This window comes from Phascolarctos cinereus, unplaced genomic scaffold (genome assembly GCF_003287225.1).
Source record: "Phascolarctos cinereus isolate Bilbo 61053 unplaced genomic scaffold, phaCin_HiC Scaffold_7;HRSCAF=346, whole genome shotgun sequence".
Classification (NCBI taxonomy): domain Eukaryota; kingdom Metazoa; phylum Chordata; class Mammalia; order Diprotodontia; family Phascolarctidae; genus Phascolarctos; species Phascolarctos cinereus.
The window spans coordinates 194,518,437-194,540,964 of NW_027556180.1; the positions used below are offsets into that span (position 1 = coordinate 194,518,437).

The 22,528-nt window shown below is 36.1% G+C and overlaps 1 protein-coding gene across 2 annotated transcripts in view; it reads left to right on the forward strand.

The window, feature by feature from the left end:
* Positions 1–22,528, forward strand: part of CADM2 (cell adhesion molecule 2) — a 1,332,213-nt gene that overhangs the window by 708,502 nt on the left and 601,183 nt on the right. The gene's annotated exons all lie outside the window — the stretch shown is intronic.

Here is a 22,528-nt window from a genome sequence, read left to right on the forward strand (position 1 = left end):
TCACCACTAAAGGTGGAAAAGAAAGCAGAAGGAGACACTGAGGGCATAAAATACAACCTGACTTCATGACTTGACTTCAGATCTTTCCTGTTTATCTTTGTCTCTGCTATGTACAAAGGTATTTCATGGCATTTATTTGAAAATTTATTTTAAAGTTTTATTGATAACTTATTTTTTAAAATACCACAGTCATGTTTGATTGAATGAATGAATGAATGATTGATCTGAGGGTGACTACCATACCAAGAGGTGAGGCACATTTGAAACTTTGGGTTGCCACTATCACTTTCCTGTCATAAAATCATTTCCACTGCATTGAATTTTTAAAAAATGCGTTGAACTATAATGTAAGAACTTTACCTGACCCCAGATGCTTAACAGTAGCTATTTTATTTATAGATTATTATAGAAAAGATAATTATTTTGTGAAATTCACTCTTCTGTGTTTCCACATTTATAAGATCGTAATACTTCTCAGCAAATGGAATTAACATTTTTATACAAACTGAAAATGTTGAATTATTAATAGTCTCTTTAGAGACTATTTTTTTTAACTGAGGAGTGGCATGCCCAGATCAACAACATTTTAGGGCTGAAAGAGACCTTAGCAATCAGTTAGTCAGGCTTCTTCTTTCTACTGAAGATAAATCTGAGGCCCAGAGAGGTTAAGTGATTTGCCTAAGAGCACACAGGCAGTAAAGTGATAGAGTGAGGATTTGAACATGGGTACTCTGGCACAAGATCTAGAATACTATGACTTCATCAATGTTTAAGTCTCATAACATTTTGCAATGTATACCAAGAGTAATAATATCAAAATTTTATCCGCTCTTTTTTGTTGTTCTGTATTTTCAAAAACTCTTTCAAGAGTGATCTGAATGTAAGACAATGCCCAAAATGATTTTCAAATTTTGACAAATCTTATAATTATTGCTAAACCTTGGTAATATTTTTTAAAGTTCTGCAGCGATATAGGATAAGTGATGTTATTTTTGGTTCTTAGTGTAATAGTCTTTCATTATCATCATTATAAGTCACAAGTATATAGTGTTTTATGGTTACAAAACATTTTATATATATTGTCTTATTTTACCCTCATAACACCATGTGGAATTGGTAGGCATACACCATCTTTACTTTTACATACAAAGAAACAAGCTTAAAGATATAAAGTAGTTTGCTAAAACAAATAAAAGGGCTCAGTACAGAATCCAGATTTTCTCATTCCAAGCCCAATGTTTTTCCATGAAAGCACTTTGTCTTTTTCAGTTCCTCTTCTTCTTTTTTCTTTTTTCACATTTATTATTTATTTTTAAAATTCCTTTTAAAAAATGAGTTCCAAATTCTCTTCATCCCTCCTACTCCTTCCCTACACACTGAGAAGACAAGCAATATGATTTCAATTATATATGCAAAGTAGTGCAAAACATATTTCCATATTAAGCACAAAAATTCGAGAAAAAAAATTTAAAGTGAGAACATTTTTCTTTAATTTGCATTCAGAGTTCTTCAATTCTCGTGGTCACTCTTTTTTTCTAACTTTTATCAATAGGGATAGAAAATAGGTGTGATTTCATTAATACAGACAAGTTCCAATTGTAGTAACTCCCCCTACAAAGGCAATACATAATCTAATTTTTTTTTAACTGAGGAGTGGCATGCCCAGATCAACAATATTTTAGGGCTGAAAGAGACCTTAGTGATAAGTTAGTCAGGTTTCTTCTTTCTACTGAAGATAAATCTGAGGCCTAGAGAGGTTAAGTGATTTGCCTAAGGGCATACAGGCAGTAAAGTGATAGAGTGAGGATTTGAACATGGGTACTGTGGCACAAGATCTAACATTCTTTTCTTAGCACCACACTGCTCCTAATAAGAATATTCTGAAAATACTATGAAGGCTGAATTAGAAGGAAGAAAGAGTGAAACTGGGAAAATCAGGTAGGTGGCACTTCTTTCCGTTAAAGCATATAACCTTTGATGCGTTCATCTTCTTTTCTCACTTTTACCTCTTTGGTAGATGTATTACTTTAGGATAATGGTAATGGGCATAGAGAGAAGTATACATATGCAGAGAAAGATAATCTGGATGTGGAACTGACCAGATTTTTCTGATAACTGGTTATTGGCATGAAGGTGGGGAAAGAGTCAAAGACAGCCTTAAGTTCTTATGCTTGGGTATAAGGATGAATGGTGGTGCCATAAAATAAAATATTATCTACCTTCTCCTTATCAAAACCTGCTGATAAGAAAAAATGATCCAATAAACTTATTTACAATATGACACAAATTAACTATAAAACTTAATATACTACCTCTTTCAGGCTGATTAGCATCATTACAGGAGAAAAAAATAAGACAAAGAAATAAATTCCTAATTCTAAAATTTGCTCCTCAGCTAGCCTATTGAGGAAGAATGGGGTTCCTTCTTCAGCAAATGGAACAAAAAGGAAATAGGAGATTTCTGTTTGGTTTTTAATAGGTTTGTTTTTGACAGGTAAATTTTGAACCCCTAAAACTATTTAAAGGCTTCAGTTCTTGGGTTCTGGGGTGGTTTCACAGCATTCACTTGAGCAGCTTGTATAAAGACATAAACAAAGGAGTCTCAGAGAGTGTAAAATAATACACACTAGTGTAGAATTGTCCTCAGAGGAATATTTTTAATTTAAATAATTCTGTTAACAGTTGCAAAAAGTCTGTTAGCCACTCTTCCTGCTGTGCTTATTTGTAGCAATCTAGCTTTCCGTTCTGTGTGTTTTCCTTTTCCCTCCTTTATCTTCAGTTGTATTTATTAAGGCATCTAAAGAGTTTCTTACTCCATTAAAAAAAAAGGTTTTTGTCTTCTGAACCTAAATTTATAGCCTTGAACTTTTGAGAGAGAAGAAAGAAGCACCCTAAAAGGAAATGTAAAGAGGAAAGAACAATGTATTTACTTCAAAAAAATGTACATAGCCATTTTCATCCTAATAGTTTATAAATATCCCACAATTAAATAAGATTTAGTAGTTTATAAATGACAAAGATTAAATTAAACCCATCAATTGAGGAAAGAAGGGAGGGGTTTATGCTAATACCGCTATAAACCTGGACAAAATTCTTTCCCTCCTTTCCCAGTTTCCCCATGACGGATAAACCTAAAAGCCCCAGGTAGCTATTTCTCCTGTATTCATATTTATGAAATTAGAGGCTATCTTCATGTGCACATGTGTGCTGTGCCCTTTCCTTGGAGCAGGATTTTATTCTTTGTTTTTGTGTCTAAATTACAAAATGCATTCCACATGCAAAGTGAATATTAGAATATTTTAAAATGTCTAGTTTGAAAAAGGCAGTTCTCCAGCTCCATCCTTTTCTGGAAGCTTGAAATCTACCATTTGATTGGGCAAGAGGCACCACCTGGAAATGAGGTCTATTAAGGAACTTGATATATTCCTACTGAGTAGAATGAAAAATCAAGAAGGCCTCTTCACCATCCATTCTTCTTAGTCCTTGTTCTTGCTTCTCTTGTTCCAATGCTAATCATCAAAAAAAAAAATTTTTTTCCATCCTCTTTTATCCTTGTCTCAGAAAAGAAATGGCTTTCCTTGCCAAGGCTCAGTCCTGCCTTGTGCCCTTAATTTTTTCACCTTCTTCCTATTCTCTAACCTTGCTCTGCTAATCATTCCTACTGTGTCTGCATCTCTTATCTAACCCTGTCTACCTACTCCTTCCTTCTACTTAAAAATATGTTGAGTTCTTCTTTATTCTACAAGACCACAACTGCCAAAAACACCTTTTCTGAAAAGGCTAGAATGTCGACATCACATTCCTTTCACTGACAAATATCAAGAGAAGTCTACAATTTATAGTCCTGCTTCACTCCTCTTTCCCATAAAATTATGTAGCTTTTGAAAGACTTGTCATAGCACTATGTCATCTAAATACCTCTGCCCCTCCCCCCAAAAAAGTTGAACAAGCAAAATTCTTTTTAACAGACACTCACTGTCTAAGTAACTCACTTTGCTCTCCATGTTGGACCCTGGGAAGGAACTGTTATGGTCTATCATCTTCTTTCTCAAAGGATCATGTATCAGGAAATCTCTAAAACTGATTTTTTTACCTTCTTTTTATCTATAATCTCCATTAGCAGTCTAGTGAAGCCCATAGACCCCTTTCCAAATTGACTATGTCAATTTACTGTCTGTTTCACTCAATATCTCAGTGACTTCCCAGACCAAAAAAACCCTTCCTTGACCACCACTGCCCACTATAAGAATGTAAGCTACATGAGAACGGGGATTATTTTTTTTTTTAGTCTCCATAGTTTAGCCCAGTATTTGGCACACATTAAGCATTTAAATGCTTTGTTCATTCATTGATTCACTTAAAAATATTAGATACAGCTGTCCCTGCAAAACTAAAATGGACCTCAGCTCCCACAGGGCTAGTAAATGTGTAATATAGCTATGGCTTTTTATCATTCCCTCCTCCCCCACTCTACAGAAAAAGAACATGTAAAATTCTAAAGCTATACAAGACCTCATAGAATCGTTAAACATTCAAACAGCCCACCATTTCCTCCTATAAGGAAAATAAGTCTAGTATTGCTACTGGGGCAACCCTCTGTCATTCGAGTGAATTCTTATTTCCCATAAAACTGTGTAGTTTTTGAAAGACTTGTAGTGGCACTGTGTCATCTAAATGCCCCTCCCTGCAAAAAAAAAAAGTTGAACAAGCAAAATTCTTCTTAACAGACGCTCATTATCTAAGTGACTCACTTTGCTCTCCAAGTTGGACCCTTGGAAGGAACTGTATAGCCTATCATCTTCTTTCTCAAAGGATTGATCTCTAAAACTGATTTTTTTTAACCTTCTTTTTATCTATAACCTCCATTAGCAGTCTAGTGAAGCCCACAGACCCCTTCTCAGCAATTTTTTTAAAATAAAGGATATACTAAATTTCAGTCTGAAATAAGTGAAAGTAAATATATGTTTTTCCCATCTAAGTTTACTCACTGCAGGCTAAGAATCCCTGGTCTGGAAGGTCAGGTAAACTCTTGAACTTTTGCATTCTTGAATTCTGGATAGATTCTGGGGATTCAAATCCTCAACCTCCCACCCCTTACATAGGTGATTGGGATTAAGGTACGTTTTCCTTAAACTCCCTTCTTTGAATATGTGCTGCTTTTGTCATGTGTTCCTGTTGTAAATTGCCATTCCTACTTCTAGGGACAGAAGTCCCCTCTCCTGACCCTCCTTGATATACTCTGGAAGAATACAGAATAAAAAAAGTTCAAGGGGAGTCCTAGAGAGTGAGAGTTTTTGATCAGCTCAATTTTATAGTAAACAAGGAGGGGCAGCTGAACCTCAGTCAAGCCAATCACACAGTTTCCTATGTGATATCAGAAAGAAAGAAGGCCCTGTGTTTTACCTTTCTTCATATCAATAATGCCATTTTAAAATAAACTTTCATTGTATACAAACGAAGAGTCTCATCCACCTACTCCTATGCCAGCAGAATTTGCCTTCCTTACTCTAAGGCAAACAGAAGACAGAGCATGCGCTGTCTTGAAATTACAGTGCCAACCACAGGCTAAACAATTAGGAAGTCTCTGCCCCCTTCCTTAGAACACAACAAACTTCTCCAAAAGCAAAATACTAGTTGGTTGTAAACTTAACATGGCTACTTGTTTTCTGTATATTAAGAGTATAAGTGGAAAGTGGCTCATATTTAAATAAATATCTGTTTTTCCTGCAGGGGCTTCCTTTCTACCAATGCTTCTTTATCCCATGGCTTATAAGAGAGGATGAAATAGAGGGTTCTTTTTTTTAACTTGTACTCTAAATTGTAAGCAATGATATATATGTGATACCTGCATGCTACTAGTTTCATTCAATGGCCTATAATCTCAATGGTTTGTCTGAGAGAATTCCTCAAATTCCCTGATCCTCTTATCTTCCCCCTTCTCCAAATTCATTGGGTTCTTTTCCCATTTCATTTCATAGTCATAGAGTGGATGACAAGTGATGGAATTATTTTCCACATTCATAGGGCTTCTTAATATGAACATCAAATTAAGCTCATTATGTTTCCCTCAAAGCCTAGCTTCTCTATTTTGTCAATAATTTCACCATTTTTTCCAATGACCTATACTCAAAAAACCTTACTATCATCTTTGCCTCCTTCCTCTATTTTATCTCTCCCTTAAAATCAGTTGCAGAGTCTAACAATTCTTTCCATAGTTCCCTTTTATACTTTCCTTACCCACTTGTAACTGTCCTATTCCACCTAGTTTCTTTTAATAGCCTTCTAGTTTGGGCATGCATGCAGTCAGAAAGACCTCAATTCAAATCCCACTTCAGACACTTATAAGCTGTGTGAAACTAGGCAAGTCACTTAACTCTTAATCTGCCTCAGTTTCCTCAACTGTAAAATGGGAATAACAATAGCACCTATCTCCCAAAGTTGCTGTGAGGAGCACGTAAGATAAATTTGTAAAAAAAAAAAAATTATCATAGTGCCTGGCACGTGATAAGAGCTATATACTCCAAGCCTTTCCCCAAAATCCATCCTATGCTCTCCTTAATGCGTAGTTCAGATCTACTCATTCCACTGTTCAGTGTTGTCATTGGCTTGACATGATCTATGAAATAAAGTCTGATATTCTCCTGGCATATAAGACATAGGTATAGTTTTTCTACTTCCCGCTTGCCTCTTAGCACTGTCTCATACAGTTTCCCTTTCAGGATTGCGTCTTCTAACCAAACATCATTCATAGAACAGGTTTTGTGTTTTTGGTCACATTTATTTCCTTGGCCTAGAATTTGTTCCTTTCAATTGCTGCTTTTTAAAATGATCTACTTTAGATCAAAGCATGACTCCTTCATGAAACCTTCAAAGAACCCCCAAGTTTCCCTAGTGAAATGTGATTGTTCTTTCTTCAGTACTTTCATAGTACATTGCTTAACACTCTCTTAGCTTAGTCTATTTTATATACTAGTTATTTGTATATGTATTGTTTCCCCCCCCAATTTTTTTTTACAATATGCAGTCTAGTATATAAACTAGATTGAGATCTGGAGGACCATATGTCATAGTAGAATTTTAGATTTAAGGTCAAAGGACCTAGGTTTAAACCTTAAATCTACTGTTTTATTACTGGTGTGATTTTGGCCAAATTACATAGTCTCTCTCTGTATCTCAATTTCCTCATTTGTAAAAAGAGAATGTTCAACTAAGTTTTCTTCCAGCTCTCATATCATAATATTTGTATATTGTGCATAGTGGGTTCCTGATAAATGTTTAATATTAATTCGCTTCTGAGATCATAAGTTTCATGAGTTATAAACTACCATTGAACTTAACCATGACTTTAAGAATATGTGACTACTCTGGATCATCTGAGAGAAACTTTAGTAGAGATAAAACCTAATTTCATTAGATTTTAGTGTAATAAAGCCGTGAAAATTCTAAGTATAGGCAGTGTTGTATGGGTCAGGCAATTCTGTGGGAGTCAGGCCATTACAATTACAATTACCTCGTTCTCACTGTGAACAGAGCTATTTTGGGGGTGTGGTGCCAAGTTACAAAGTAACTTAAGAGATGTAGTTCCTGCCCTTCAGGAAATCTACCTAACTCATCTTGCTGGCAGGTATTTTCCTTTTAGAGACATTTTGGGATATGTGGGTGACCTTGATAAAAATGGCATGTGTTAAGAAAACTCTTTACACAGTACAGGATACCCACCCGTGACATCCAGGTGGAAAGTGACTGATAGAAAAATTTCTGAGGCAGCAAAAGTATACTTTCCTTATGGTGTCAGTCAAGTAGAGTGAGATCTCCCCTGATTTAAAGCTTAAATGGATAAATTCAGGCCAATTAATCTAAAAGTAGTGAGGTAAATGAATACCTATCATTATTCCATATGATCTAAGAATTTTCTTGAAAGCATATTGGTAGAAAATTTGATTACTGAGCTTTCTTAAAAGCAATGCCGCTTTTGAATCCAAAGACAAAATCTGCAGTGGACGTAAGAATTATTAAAGCAAAGGAAAGGGTCATCATATGTAATCAAGGGCCAGCACAGAGACTGGTTCTTACTCAGAAGGTAAGCTTGATCTTTGGCCAAATCAGAACCATATGCCACAGATGCCATCTGGACTCAGGAATCCCATTTTAAATTCCAGTAAATGAATTTTATTTAATTTGTAGGAAGTGCTTAAATCTCAAGGCAAATGTGGACTTTTCCATAAGTAACCTGTACATGTTTTTCTTCACAATTCACTTATATTGGAAAAGACTCACACCCTATTATTTAGGAAATAAATACCATTTCAAAAGAAATGCACAGTGAAACACTGCATGTCAACTTGATCAGTTCTAAATTCTGCATATTTGCTCAGATGTGCACCATATGTTATTTTTTCTGTTCTTTTTATATTTAGGGGAAAAAACTTTTACATTCGCTGAGGGAAAGAAGAATCTACTGTCTAGTTATTTCATTTAGACAATATTTGTCAAAATTTGCATTATTAAAAATATGAAAACTCACAGATTTACTATATTCATGTGCCCTGAACCCCTGCAGTGCAGTGTTCTCATTTCTATTCGTACTTTTATCCATCAGTTTACTTACAGAAAAATTTCTCTTTATTTCCTCTTTGTTTCTAAATATCGTCTACCATTTGCCCAATATAACACCTGGTTCAAAGACTTTCTAATTGCCTCTTTCATCTCACTTTCCATCCTGCCCTAACTGCTTTAGGTGTTCTTTATGTAGGTTACCGAAAGTGTTTTTCCTATTCCGAGTGGAGAAGATGAATGTCTGATCTTGTTAATGTGAAAATGTTCCTAAACAGGTCTTCTAAAAGGTGGTTTCCACAGGACACGAATCATTCTGTGTGTGATCCATCATTTCATGATCAAGCTCTGCCTCCATTTCATGGTGTATGCAAACCCCTTCCTTCAAGCCTATATTAAAGCATGTAACAAATGCAGTTCACGATGTCCTTAGTAATTTGAAGTTCATTCTGTATTTACAGACTCCATTGCACTTTATATGCAAATGACTCATTATACTTTAGAAAAGCAGTATGTTAATTTGATTAATTTCTTACCTTATTCAAATCTTATAAAATGTCACCTGCCATTCAATCTACCTACCAGTTATAACAAAACAACAAACATTACAAAGAGCTGAAGCATTAAATTTCCTCTAATCAGAAGGTAGATATGACAGGTTTCACTTTATGCACAGACGATTGCTGAGTGTGTTGTAAATTTGCAGTTCCCCCATCAACACATGAATGCCTCCCTGTGCTCTCTTTCCTAAACTCTTTAGAATAAAATCTTCATTTTAGGCTAGGTAACTGATAATGCTCTTTTCTGAGTTGAATATTCCATTTATTTAGATGCAGTGCTGTACATTTTATGCTAGTTTGTACATTAAGCAATTCCTGTTTATAAGGTAGAGGTAAAATTATAAATAAAACATTGTTTTGCAAGTATCTTTTGTGGCAACTTCTTGTATCTGACATGATGCTATCCCCTTTGAAGGAGTTTGTTTCCTCTTGTAGTTGCCTCTGGTCATGGGGAATGATAATGATAATTATGTTGTCTACCCCTGTGATGCTTACTGCCATATATCTTCTTGGTAGGATGCCAGATTTCTTTTATTCAAAACAGCTTCCTTTCCCTCTGTCCACTGACTCCAAGCTTTAAGGAAAAGGGAAATGTAAACATGTCACCACAGGGGGAGAGAAGATTACCTGGAGCAGGTGAAGGGTAACTAATACAACTAAGTGGCAATAACATTCCTTAGTTTCCTGTGGACTGCCTGTTGCTGTATCTATGTGAAAAGGGCAGCATTTTTCATTAAAATTGCAACAGTAATAACTAATTATTAGAATCATTCTACTAGGTTTATGGAGTCCTTTGTATAAATGAACTCATTTGATCCTCACAACAATCTGATGAGTTGAGTCCTATCAGTATTATTATCCACATCTTATATATGTATAAAGACTTCAGGAGGGGAAATGACTTGACCCTGTTCATCTTTCAGCTTAATTTAAGTAACATTCGTTAAGAAAATTAAGAAACATTCATAGCTAGATGGCACCGTACATAAATCTCTGGGCCTAGAGTCAAGAATGCTAGCTTTCAAAGCTGGTCTTAAACACCAGCTGTGTGACTGAGCAAGTCACTTAACCTGTTTGCCTCAATTTCTTTAACTGTAAAATGGGGAAAATAAAAGCACCTACCTCCCAGCATTGTTGGATCAAATGAAATAATATTTATCAAAAGTGATTACCGCAATGCCTGACTATATAAATAAAAATGCTTATTCCTTTCTCTTCCCCTTCCCTGTGATGTTCAAGGTACCAAGCTAGGCCCTAGGAATACAAAGACAAAAAAAAAAAAGCTCTATCTTTGTGAAGCTTACTCTATACACTGTGTGAAGTTAATTATGTATACAGATAAGCAAATACAAGGTAAATTGATGTGGGAGAGAGTATTCACAGCTGAGTGGATTTGGAGGATGTGGCACCAGAACCAACCTTTGAAAAGAAGCAGAAATGAATGTATCCCATGCATGAGGAGGTGGTGGTGAGAATGTACTGAGCTAAAGATGGCAAAATGTATTGGAGGAAAAATAATTTGTTGCAAACAGTTTGTGAAGAGGATTCATATTAAATAAGTTTTGAAAAAATAGGAACAGGATTGTGAAGAGTCTGTAATTCCCAGATGCAGGTTTGTATTTTATACTTAGGAAAATAAAAAGTGACTGGAATTCTTCTCCTCCTCTTTCTCTTCCTCTTCTTCTTGCTCTTCCAATGGTATAATTTGGCCCTAAGAGTATACAGGTTTATGGAGACCAGATTAAAAGGATAAAGACTAACAGCAAAGAACAGAATTAAGAGGCTATTTCAGTAGCCCAAGCAAGACATGATGATGGCCTGAGTTATGATAGTAGCCTTGTATGTGGAGAGAAGGAGTTAGTTTAAAGAGGTATGGTTGAAATAGAATTGAAAACATTTTGGCAACTGATAAGTTTATAAGCTGGAGTGACTGGAAATATGATCAAAACTACTCAAATTCTTAAACACTCAACAGAAATATAGGTTTAGGTGGGGAGCAGATTTTATTTTCTCCCAAGGGGGTTAGAAAAGATGATTTCTCATAGACATGTTGAGATGTAAGATAGTAAGGAGAGAATTGAAGATGTGGCACTGAAATTCAGGAGAGAAATTACTGCTAGATATATAAATTTGAACATCATATGCATAGAGTTGATATTTAAACTCATATGACTCTCATAATGGAGGAAGGGATGAAAAGAAGAATGATGGTCTAGCAAATGAGTCAGATAAATAGTGTCTGTGTGGTTAGGAGGAAAACCAGGGGAGACCAATTCAATGGAAGCCACAGGAAGAGAGTAACCAAGGGTTGGGGTTGGTCATCATTGTCAAAAGCTGCAAAAGTCAAAGAGGAAGAGCTCTGCAAAAGGCTGCAATTGAATTAGAAAACACACTTTCAGGGGCCAGGGCCAAGATGGCAGAGTTAAAGCAAGGAACTCTCTCGAGTTCTTCCAAATTGTCCTCCATACAACTTTAAAATAATGCCTCCAAATGAATTTCAGACTGGCAGAATCAACAAAAGGGCAGGGTAAAACTATTTATCAGCACAAGATAATTTAAAAGCATATCAAGAAATAGCTGTCTCACTGAGGTGAGAGTGGAGTGCAATCCAACACAGGCAACGCCCAGGCAGGCCAGCAGCAGGTGTTAAGGGCAATGGAATCAGCAGCAGTGGCTTCAGAAACTCTCGGCCCACACACAATGAAAGGATTGGACAACTAGTCAAAAGGACATTATAAGGGACCCTTTACTAGCACTAGGTCCAAGACTGTGTTGCAGTTAGTAATCATAACTGTGAAAAAAATTAATAGCAAGTTTCTCTTTTAAATGCCTCATTTCTCAAACATATAGAGAACTGAGTCAAATTTATAAGAATAAAATCAATTCCCCAAATGATAAAAGGTCAAAAGATATGAACAGGAAGTTTTCAGATGAAGAAATCAATGCTATCTGTAATCATATAAAAAAAATCTCTTAATTACTGTTGATTAGAGGAATGCTAGTTAAAACAACTCTGAAGTACCACCTCACACCTATCGGTTTGGCTGAGATGACAGAAAAGCAAAATGGCAAATATTGGAAGGGATTGGGAAAACTGGGACACTAAAACCCTATTGGTGGAGTTGTGAACTGATCCAACTATTCTGGAGAGCAATTTGGAACTGTGTCCAAAGGGCTATAAAATTGTGCATACCCTTTGACCCAACAATACAATTACTAGGTCTGTGTCTCAAAGAGATTTTTTTTTTAAAAGGAAAAGGAGTCATTTTAGTCGTGTTCAACTTGCCATAACCCCATTTGTTGTTTTCTTGGCAAGGATAATGGAGTGGTTTGCCATTTCCTTCTCAAGTTCACTTTAGAGATGAGGAACTGAGGCAAACAGGGTTAAATGACTTGTCCAGAGTCACATGGCTAGTAAGTGTCTGAGGCTAGATTTGAACTCATTCCAGGGTGGGCATTCTATCCTCTGTGCCACCTAGATGCTGAAAAGGACTTATATGTACCAAAATATTTATAGCAGCTCCCTTTGTGGTGGCAAAGAATTGGAAATTCAAGGGATGTCCATCAATTGGGGAATAGCTGAACAAGTTGTGTCATATGATTGTGATGGAATACTATTATGATCAGAAAAACCTGGAAAGACTTACATGAACTGATGCAAAGTGAAGTGAGAAGAACCAGGAGAACAGTGTACACAGTAACATCAATATCATAGGACGATCAATTGTAAATGACTTCACTATTCTCAGAAATAAAATGATCCAAGATAATTCCAAAGGACTTATGACAAAAAATGCTATCTGCCTCCAAAGAATTTATTGACTCTGAATGCAGATCGAGGCCAATTTTTTAAAACTTTTCTGGGTTTTTTTTATTTGTGTTTTCTTTTACAACATGACTAATATAGAAATGTGTTTTGTATGACTGCATTGGCATAACTATATCAAATTGCTTGCCTTCTCTATCAGCGGGGTGAGGAGCAAGGCAGAGAGAGAATTTAGAATTTAATTTTTTAAAAAAGAATGTTAAAATTGTTTTTAATGTAATTTGAAAAAGACAAAATGTTAAAAAAAACTATTTCAGTTCCATAGTGAGTAGAATTCATCAGGTTGAGAAATGCATGGTGAGGAAGAAGAAGCAGTAAGCATAAATATTCTAGGAGTTTGGCAGTAAAAAGGAGAAGTGCTAAAGAAAAGTAGACTGAAGTAATAGAAGACAATAATTGGTTGTTGCTGCAGCTGCTGGTGGTGTTCCTGTATCTGGGTTTTGAGTTTTGTTTGTTTTGTTTTTAGGATAGGACTGACTTGATAATATTTGTAGGCAGCTAGGAAGGAGCCTATAGATCATGCATCTAAGAACTGTGGAAGGTGGGATTTGAGCTCAGATAAATTCAGTGGTTATTTTCAAGACCATTGATTTGGACCTACCTTTAATACCAGCTCTCCCTTTTTGTCTTTGCAATTTTGAACAACTCACATAAGCTCTTATGGGCCTGTTTTTTCATCTATAAAAGGGGCTGGTTGGACTACTTGATCTCTAAAATCCTCTTCACCTCTAAATATAAGAGTATGATGATAGTTTAACCAATGAACACAAAGTATTTTTCCCTAAAACTTTAAATGAGAGGTAATATATTTGTTAGTTTTATGTTCCTCTCAACAACTGTCTTAACTTTAAATACTGTGAGGTATATATTTTCTTCTTTCAAAGTTGTTGTCAAGGGTAAATTATCCTATTGCTTAAAATGTATTTGGGAATACTATCTGATACACGTATTCTGCAATAGATATATTTTGTATTTTCTTCTCAATTATCTATAGATTTAGTATTACCCACAGTTTTTGCCACTTTATCAAGGGGCATTTTTACAAGTGACCTGAAGTTGGCTAGGATTGAGTAGGCAAAAATCTGGTAATTTAATATTTTGTTGTGTGAATAAGAAAATAGGGGGTAAAACCCCTATTAAATATGAAAGATATGTCTACCTAGATTAGTAGTTTATTATTAATGCCCTTACACTATATTATATCTTTTAATTGATGTTTATAAATAGCATTCCTTCCTGTGGTTATGGAATATAACATTTACCAAATTTCTTTTTTGATGGAATTTACATATGGCACATCAGGATGATTAAAAGCCAGCAGTCTTTTCACAGCATGGCAAGAAATAGGATTTGATTTATCTTCATGCCTCGCCTACCACTTGCTGTGACTGTACTTTTGAAATTTTAATATTCTCATTTTTCATAAGGAGTTTGTTATGTAAAATATTATGTAAATAACTTTTTAAAACTTCTATGATTTGTTTCTTGGGCTTCTATTTAATAATAATCATTTTTGTGATATGGAAGAAAGCTGTATTGGGTGCTTTGGGAATGTTAATATGTTTTCTCAAGGGATAACATTTGATTTAAATTAAGTAGAACTGTACACACCCTAACACTGGAGTACTGAAATAACTAATAGTGGGACTTTTTTAAAACATTTGTTAAACAGGTTCAAGAGCATTTAATGCAAGTGGAAATATTTTTCATGGTGAATTAGCTTTGCTAAGACATTTTAAAATGAAAATTAGGAGATTGACAACATTGGAGTTAACAATTGTAGGATGGGGTACAACCCTTAACTGTTGGTTAAATTGATAAAATATGTAGAATAAGTGCTAAATTTCCATTCCAGTTGATGAGGTAGATTGTTGACACTACTAGTAGATTCATCATTTGTGCCAAAACAAGAATATATGTGTATATGCATATATATATACACATATATACATACATATACACACAGATACATACAGATTCATATACATGCATACATATATACACACACATATAAGTGTGCATGTATATTATATACAATATGTATATATGAAGTACAAGATGAATCCAAAGGAGTTTATTTGATGTCCACTAAGAAAAATATCAAGTTGCTTCTTGTTTGCATCTCATTCATATTTTAACATGTCTAGACTGTAGTAAATTGAACCTGAATGATATACTGATTCATCCAAAGTAAAAGGCAGCCTTGCTTTAATAAACTGATCTCTTGATGTCTTATATTAGTAGAAGCCAGGGTTTATCTTAGATGGGATTTTTTTTTTAACCACAAATCTAGTATTTCCTCCCCTTCCCAGTTTTTTAAATTACTAGAAGTAGTAGTAGTTAGTGTTCTATTTGATCAGATTGGAAGACAAGGGCATAAAACAAATTCTCAGCTTATGTGAAAGGTAAAAGGCCGCAGATATAAACTTAGAAGGGGACTTCAAGGTGAGCTGGTCTCACTACAATTTGACAAGTGAGACAACAGCCCTAGAGAGTATAAGTGACCTCTCCAAGGTCACACAGATTATAAATGGAAAAACTAGAATTCAAACAAAGGTCCTCTGACTTCCTGTTAAGGGTTCTTTCAATTATTAATCTGTTAATAAGAGGAACTTATAGTTTGGTGGGTTTTTTATACTGATTTTGTTTCTGGCAAAAAAAAAAACACCTTAAAATTGAAGATATGGGGGCAGCTAGGTGGCCCAATGGATACAGCACTGCCCCTGGATTCAGGAGGACCTGAGTTCAAATCCGACCTCAGACACATAACACTTACTAGCTGTGTGACCCTGGGCAAGTCACTTAACCCCATTGCCTAGCCAAAAAAAAAAATTTGAAGATATGGGCATGGTGATACCATGTTGTATAAAACTTCACGTCAAGAAAACTATTCTTGAGTGATTAGGATTTATTTTCAAAAATTATGATTATAAGTGGAATTATTCTATGGTGACTTCAATGCAAGTCATCCTGGCTCTGTGGCTAGTTCCCTGATGGTTATACCATGTTACCTCTCTCCCTATCCTTAAGTATAAAATATCTAAAGCTTTAACATTCAGACTACCTAGTTGGAATACTTTGGCCCTGCTCCCCTGTAGTGAAGTCTGGGTATGACTATCCATATAAGAAATACCTATAAAATTTCATTTTTCAAAAAATGGAATCAGATCTCTTCTAACAATCATTTAGTTGAAAGCCATTGTATAAAGGGTGTAAGGGAGCAGCCCTGATGTTAAGAATGTGGGGTCTGTAGTCAGCCACTAAGTTGGAGGAGCCCCAGTCCCATATGGGTAGGACTTTTTATACCCCTCAGTGATAGAGCAAGCTCATCAACATAGGCAGAAGCCACCAGAAAGTGGCTGTCAAAGCAACCCAGTCCTGGTATTGTTGACTTCTAATGCAGAGGAGGAGTTTGGGAAAGATCTTTGGAGATAATGTACTTAGGATAGGGACAACACACATTATCTTTATATTCCTATTCCTGGTCATGTTTAGTTGAATTGGGCATTTTAAAAATATTCTTCTAGCCCTCCACAATGAGCATAATTTCATTACAACTGCTCTTCAAATGATACTTAAAGTCTCAATATTTTAGATCAATGAAACTCAGGCTGCAGTGAGTGCTGCCTAAAGCTGCAAATGTTAAAATTTTACTTGGTTCTGAATACTTCAGTGAAATAGAAATGCTATCCAAATAATGAATGAAGTTCTCCTTTCAACTATAGAAAATAATAGATATTTATAGAGATCTTTAAAAATCCTCAAAATGCTTTATTTATCTCATGTGAGCCTCACATTCCTATTTTACAGAGAAGACAGAGACTCAAAAATATAAAGTTACTAACCCAAAGTCATGTAATTATTAAATATCAGATGAATGATTTGAACCCAGGTCTTCCTGCCTTCAAGTCCAGCGTAATATCTACTGTGTCACAATACGCCACCCCCATCCTAAGCAAAATCATTAAGCAAGTAAAGTTTGTTTTCATTTCCTCTCATGTTAAAAAAAATATGGAAATCAACAATAAGAAAAAAAATGGAAAGAATAATATAGATTGGAAGCAATCATACTCTCAATGGTCAATGGAAATGAAGATTATTGAAAGTAATGAACTACAGATTCTCTGACAGTAGGTAAGAAGAGACATAAATGACAAAGAGGAAACAGATAAAAGAGCTTTATATTCACTTTGTAGGGAACAAATAGTAACCTGTATCTCAGTACTGTAGCATTAATGGCATCAGTGTACCGCACTGAATGAATGCCAAGTACTACAGCTCAGCAGTCTAGTGTGATAGAAAGGATCATTCATAGTGAAAAACTAGGTTATGCTGCCGTATTTTCCAAAGTACATTTCTATACCTGCATCTATAGCCTAGTACTGTAATTTAAAAACTTAAGGAAGTATATAGTACATTTCAGAAATATGTCCATTTAAGGGTGGAGCCAAGATGGCGGAGTGAAAGCAGTGACTTGCTTGAGCTCTCCCCCAAATCCCTCCAAATACTCATAAAAAATGGCTCTAAACAAATTCTGAAGCAGCAGAACCCACAAAAAGACAGCGTGAAACAAATTTCCAGCCCAAGACAACCTGGATGATTGATCAGAAAGGTGTATCGCGCCGGGCTGGGAGGGCAGCGCAGCAGGCCTCAGAGGACTGAACTGTGGGCAGCTGTGGAGGTTTCCAGACTCCTCAATCCACGAATGCCAAAGACAACTTAGAAGGTCAGTGGGAAAAGTCTGTTTCTGTCAGTGGTCAGAGAGGAAGGCGGGGTTTCAGCTCCATTCCCCAAGAGCATGGCCCTGGATGGGGCAGCTGCTTCCCAAGCTTCTGGCCCACAGACTGAGGGGGAATCCAGTGGCTGATCAGAGAGGGATTGCAGGGATCTCTTTGCCAGTGCTGAGGCAGGAATCTCTTGCTTTGCCCGTGTGTGGATCTCGGTCACAGTTCTGGGCGGCAGTGCTGGGGTGAGGAGGAGTGCTGGCCTGGTGGAGCTTGTAGTGGCTGTGGAGAGGAACCCCTCCTCACAGTGATGGGACAGAAAGGAATACCTTTGGTCACAGGCCAGGAAAGGAGTAAACACCTCTCCCCTTATCATACCACCTTGGTAGAACTGAAAATTTACAGGTCCCTAGAAGTATCTCTGAAAACAGCTACACAAACCCCTGAAGCTTGGGACAGTACACTTTCCACATTGGAAGCAGACTCTTACCTTAACAAAGAGTTTACAACTCAAGTAATTGGCTGGGATCATGAGCAAGCCGTGCAAAAAGAGTCAGACTATATTATCTTACTTTGGTGACAAAGAAGATCAAAATATACAACCAGAAGAAGACAACAAAATCAAAGCTCCTACATCCAAAGCCTCCAAGAAAAATATGAATCAGTCCCAGGCCTTGGAAGAGCTCAAAAGGGATTTTGAGAAGCAAGTAAGGGAAGTAGAGGAAAAACTGGGAAGAGAAATGAGAGTGATGCAAGAAAATCATGAAAAACAAGTCAACAGCTTGCTAAAGGAGACCCAAAAAAACTGAAGAAAATAACACCTTAAAAAACAGCCTAACCCAAATGGCAAAAGAGGTCCAAAAAGCCAATGAGGAGAAAAATGCCCTAAAAGAAAAATTGGCCAAATGGAAAAGGAAGTCCAAAAATTACTGAAGAAAATACTTCCTTAAAAATTAGAATAGAGCAATTGGAAGACAGTGACTTTATGAGAAATCAAGACACTGTAAAACAAATCCAAAAGAATGAAAAATTAGAAAACAATGTGAAATATCTCATTGGAAAAACAACTGACCTGGAAAATAGATCCAGGAGAGAGAATTTAAAAATTATTGGACTATCTGAAAGCCATGATCAAAAAAAGAGCCTAGACATCATCTTTCAAGAAATTATCAAGGAAAACTGCCCTGATATATTAGAACCAGAGGGCAAAATAGAAATTGAAAGAATCCAGAGATCTCCTCCTGAAAGAGATCCCCAAAGGAAAACTCCTAGGAATATTGTAGCCAAATTCCAGAGTTCCCAGGTCAAGGAGAAAATATTACAAGCTGCCAGAAGGAAACAATTCAAGTACTGTGGAAACACAATCAGGATAACACAAGATTTAGCAGCTTCTACATTAAAGGACCGCAGGGCATGGAATATAATATTCCTGAGGGCAAAGGAGATAGGATTACAACCAAAATCACCTACCCAGCAAAACTGAGTATAATCCTTCAGGGGAAAAAATGGTCATTCAGTGAAATAGAGGACTTTCAAGCATTCCTGATGAAAAGACCAGAGCTAAACAGAAAATTTGACTTTCAAATACAGGACTCCAGTGGAACATGAAGAGGTAAACAGGAAAGAGAAATCATAAAAGACTTATTAAGATTGAACTGTTTACATTGCTGCATGAAAGATATTTGTAACTCATGAGAACTTTGTCAGTATTAGGGTAGTTGAAGGAAAAAAATTGTATGTATGTATATATAGATAGATAGATAGACGGCACAGGGTGAGTTGAAGATTAAGGGGTCATATCTGGAGAATAAAATTAAGAGATGAGAGAGGATGATACTAGGAGAAGAAAGGGAGAGGTAGAATGGGGTAAATTATCTCACAAAAAAAACCAGAAAAGTCTCTCACAGTGGAGGGGAAACAGGGGAAGGTGAGAGAGAATGAGGGAATCTTATTCTCATAGGATTTGGCTTAAGGAGAGAATAACATACACATTCAATTGGGTATGGAAATCTGTCTTACCCTACAGGAAAATAGGGGGAGAAGGGGACAAGAGAGCAGGGGGATGATAGAGAAGAGGGCAGATTGGGAAAAAGGGTAATCAGAAGCAATACTTTTGAGGAGGGACGGGGTCAAAAGAAAGAATAAAATAAATGGGAGGGCAGGATAGGATTAAGGGAAATAGAGTTAGTTTTTCACAACACGACTACTATGGAAGGGTTTTGCATAACAACACATGTATAACCTATATTGAGTTGCTTGCCTTTTCAATGAGGGTGGGTGGGGAGGGAGGAAGGGAGAAAATTTGGAACTCAAAGTTTTAAAAACACATTTTTTAAAAAAAAAGTTTTCACATGCAACTGGGAAATAAGAAATACAGGAAATGGGGTACAGAAATCCATCCTGCTCTACAGGAAAATAGAAGGGGAAGGGGATATGAGAAGGGAGGGGGAGAGATAGAAAAGAAGGCAGAGCAGGGGAAGGGGTATTCAGAATGCATGCTATCTTGGGGTGGGGGGAGGGGTGAGAAATTTGGAACTCAAAAACTTGTGGAAGTGAATATTGAAAACGAAAAATAAATAAATTTGTATTTAAAAAAAAAGAAATATGTCCATTTAAAAGAAATAGTTATAATGCATAGTCAGAATATCTGGCTACCCAAGAACATTCATCTGTCTAGAATAAATTATTCACCTAAAGCATCATGGAGGTGAGAATTTATAAGATGCTCTGGTATATTCCCTGTCCTTGAGGAACGTATATTCTAAAAGGAGAAACTACTAAAGAACAGCTACAAGGCATAAATAAGTCATTGATACAAGAGAATAAGGCTAGTCAGAGAGGAAACATTAAATCAATACTTGGGGGGGGCTGAATGTGGTATAAATTGTATATATTAAGTGATGAGGAAATGTAAAGTCAAATGATAGCTGGTAAGAAGTGAAGTTATTAAAAAAAGTCTTTCTAGCAGAGATGAGTTATGAATTTTGACCCAAAACTAAGTAGCAGATTTAGACTGGTTGGAAAACAGAAAGAAAGGTATTTCAGCAGGAGAGAACACCATTAGCAAAGAAAATAGAGGGAGGAATGCAGAAGATATGGCAAATGTTAGGGAGACTGGCTTACTGGTAACAGAGGACATGCGGGAGAGAAATGAAAGATGAAGTAGAATACGTATTATAAGGACAGTTAAGAAAGTATCTTAAATCTTAGCTTCAAATTTGATCTGATAGGCAATCAGCAGCCACAGTATGTTTTTGGAAGGGAAGAGATATTTTCATATCTGAGTCAATTTTTGAGAAGAACATAGCAGATTTCCTTCCTTGCTCCACTCTGTCTTATGTTCAATTGCCATAATAATATTTCTAAACCACCATTATAGTATTGCATTCCTTTACCAAAAAATAAATAAGTCAGTGGCTCTCCATTGGCTACCAAATAGAATACAGATTACTGAGTCTGGTATCCAAAGTCTTCCACCCTCTTACACTTTTCGGTCTTATATTCCCTTTCATGCTCTATGTATTCCAAATGAACTAGATTACTCAAATGAAATCAAGTGAGATAATATTAGCAAGAAAATACTGCTTAGCACAATGTCTGGCTCATAATAGGTGCTATTAGTGATTATTTTTTTTTCTTTTCCTACTTACCATTTAAATGATTGAAAGAGATAATTATAAAAATGCTTAGCACCATACCTGGCACATAGCAGGCAATATATACATTGTTAATCTTTTCCCTTTCCTTGCCTCCATTCTTCATTCCCCAAAACATGTCCCACATTTCCCCTCATTAATGTGTGAACTTACTATTGTCTTTGCTGAGAATTACTCATTTCTCTCATCTTCTTGCTGCTCTTCCACCAAGGCCTACTTCAAATGACATTTCCTCTATGAAACTTTTCTTGATTCTTCCAAGTACAGTATGGCTAGGTAGATTAAGTGTTAGCATTGGCATCAAGGAAGACCTATGTTCAAATCCCACCTTTTACAGTTAATAAACATTTGACAATGGACAAGTTACTTCCATTCCACAAACTTAAGTTTGTTCATCTGTAAAATAGGGGCAAAAATACATGAGTTACCATCCTTACAGGGTGTTAGTTTCAAATGAAATTATGTATGTAAGATATTTAATAACTTCATAGTGCTAAAATATTTATAGTTATTACTTATATTTGTCTAGTTACATTTATGTTTTAATTATGGTATATATAATGACAAACTAGTATTGGTTCACATTTATATAATAATTTACAAAGTATTTTCTTCAAAATCACATTATTAAATAGGTAAACATATTATGCTTCCTAATGGAATGTAAGTTCCATGAGGGCAGACACTTTCTTGTTTAACTTTGTACCAGCTTGCCACCTGCAGTAGCACCTAGAATAGCAATTCTCTCTCTCTCTCTCTCTCTCTCTCTCTCTCTCTCTCTCTCTCTCTCTCTCTCTCTCTCTCTCTCTCTCTCTCTCTCTCCCTCTCCCGAGAGAGAGAGAGATAAACACACACACACACTCACACACACACAGCCTGTCTCCCTAGCTGCCTCCCCCTCCTTCCCTGCCACTCCATGTCATTTTACAGTATGGCATTCAATTGATACAATCTCTGTTGAGAGAGTAAATGCATTATTGCAATCTGTGCTAAATGATTATGTGGTTTTGTGGATCTTTATTCTATATTCATAATTAAGAACTGCTTAGGTTATCAGAAATATTCTGTCATTAAAAGGTTAAGATTAACCCAAACAAATTGGTGGCTATTTAAGGCATAGTCTTCAGATCTAATCTGATTTTGCTTTTCTCAGGCAGTTTTAGAGGTCTTTGGACTTCTCTGGATTAATCCTGAGTTAGATCCAGACTG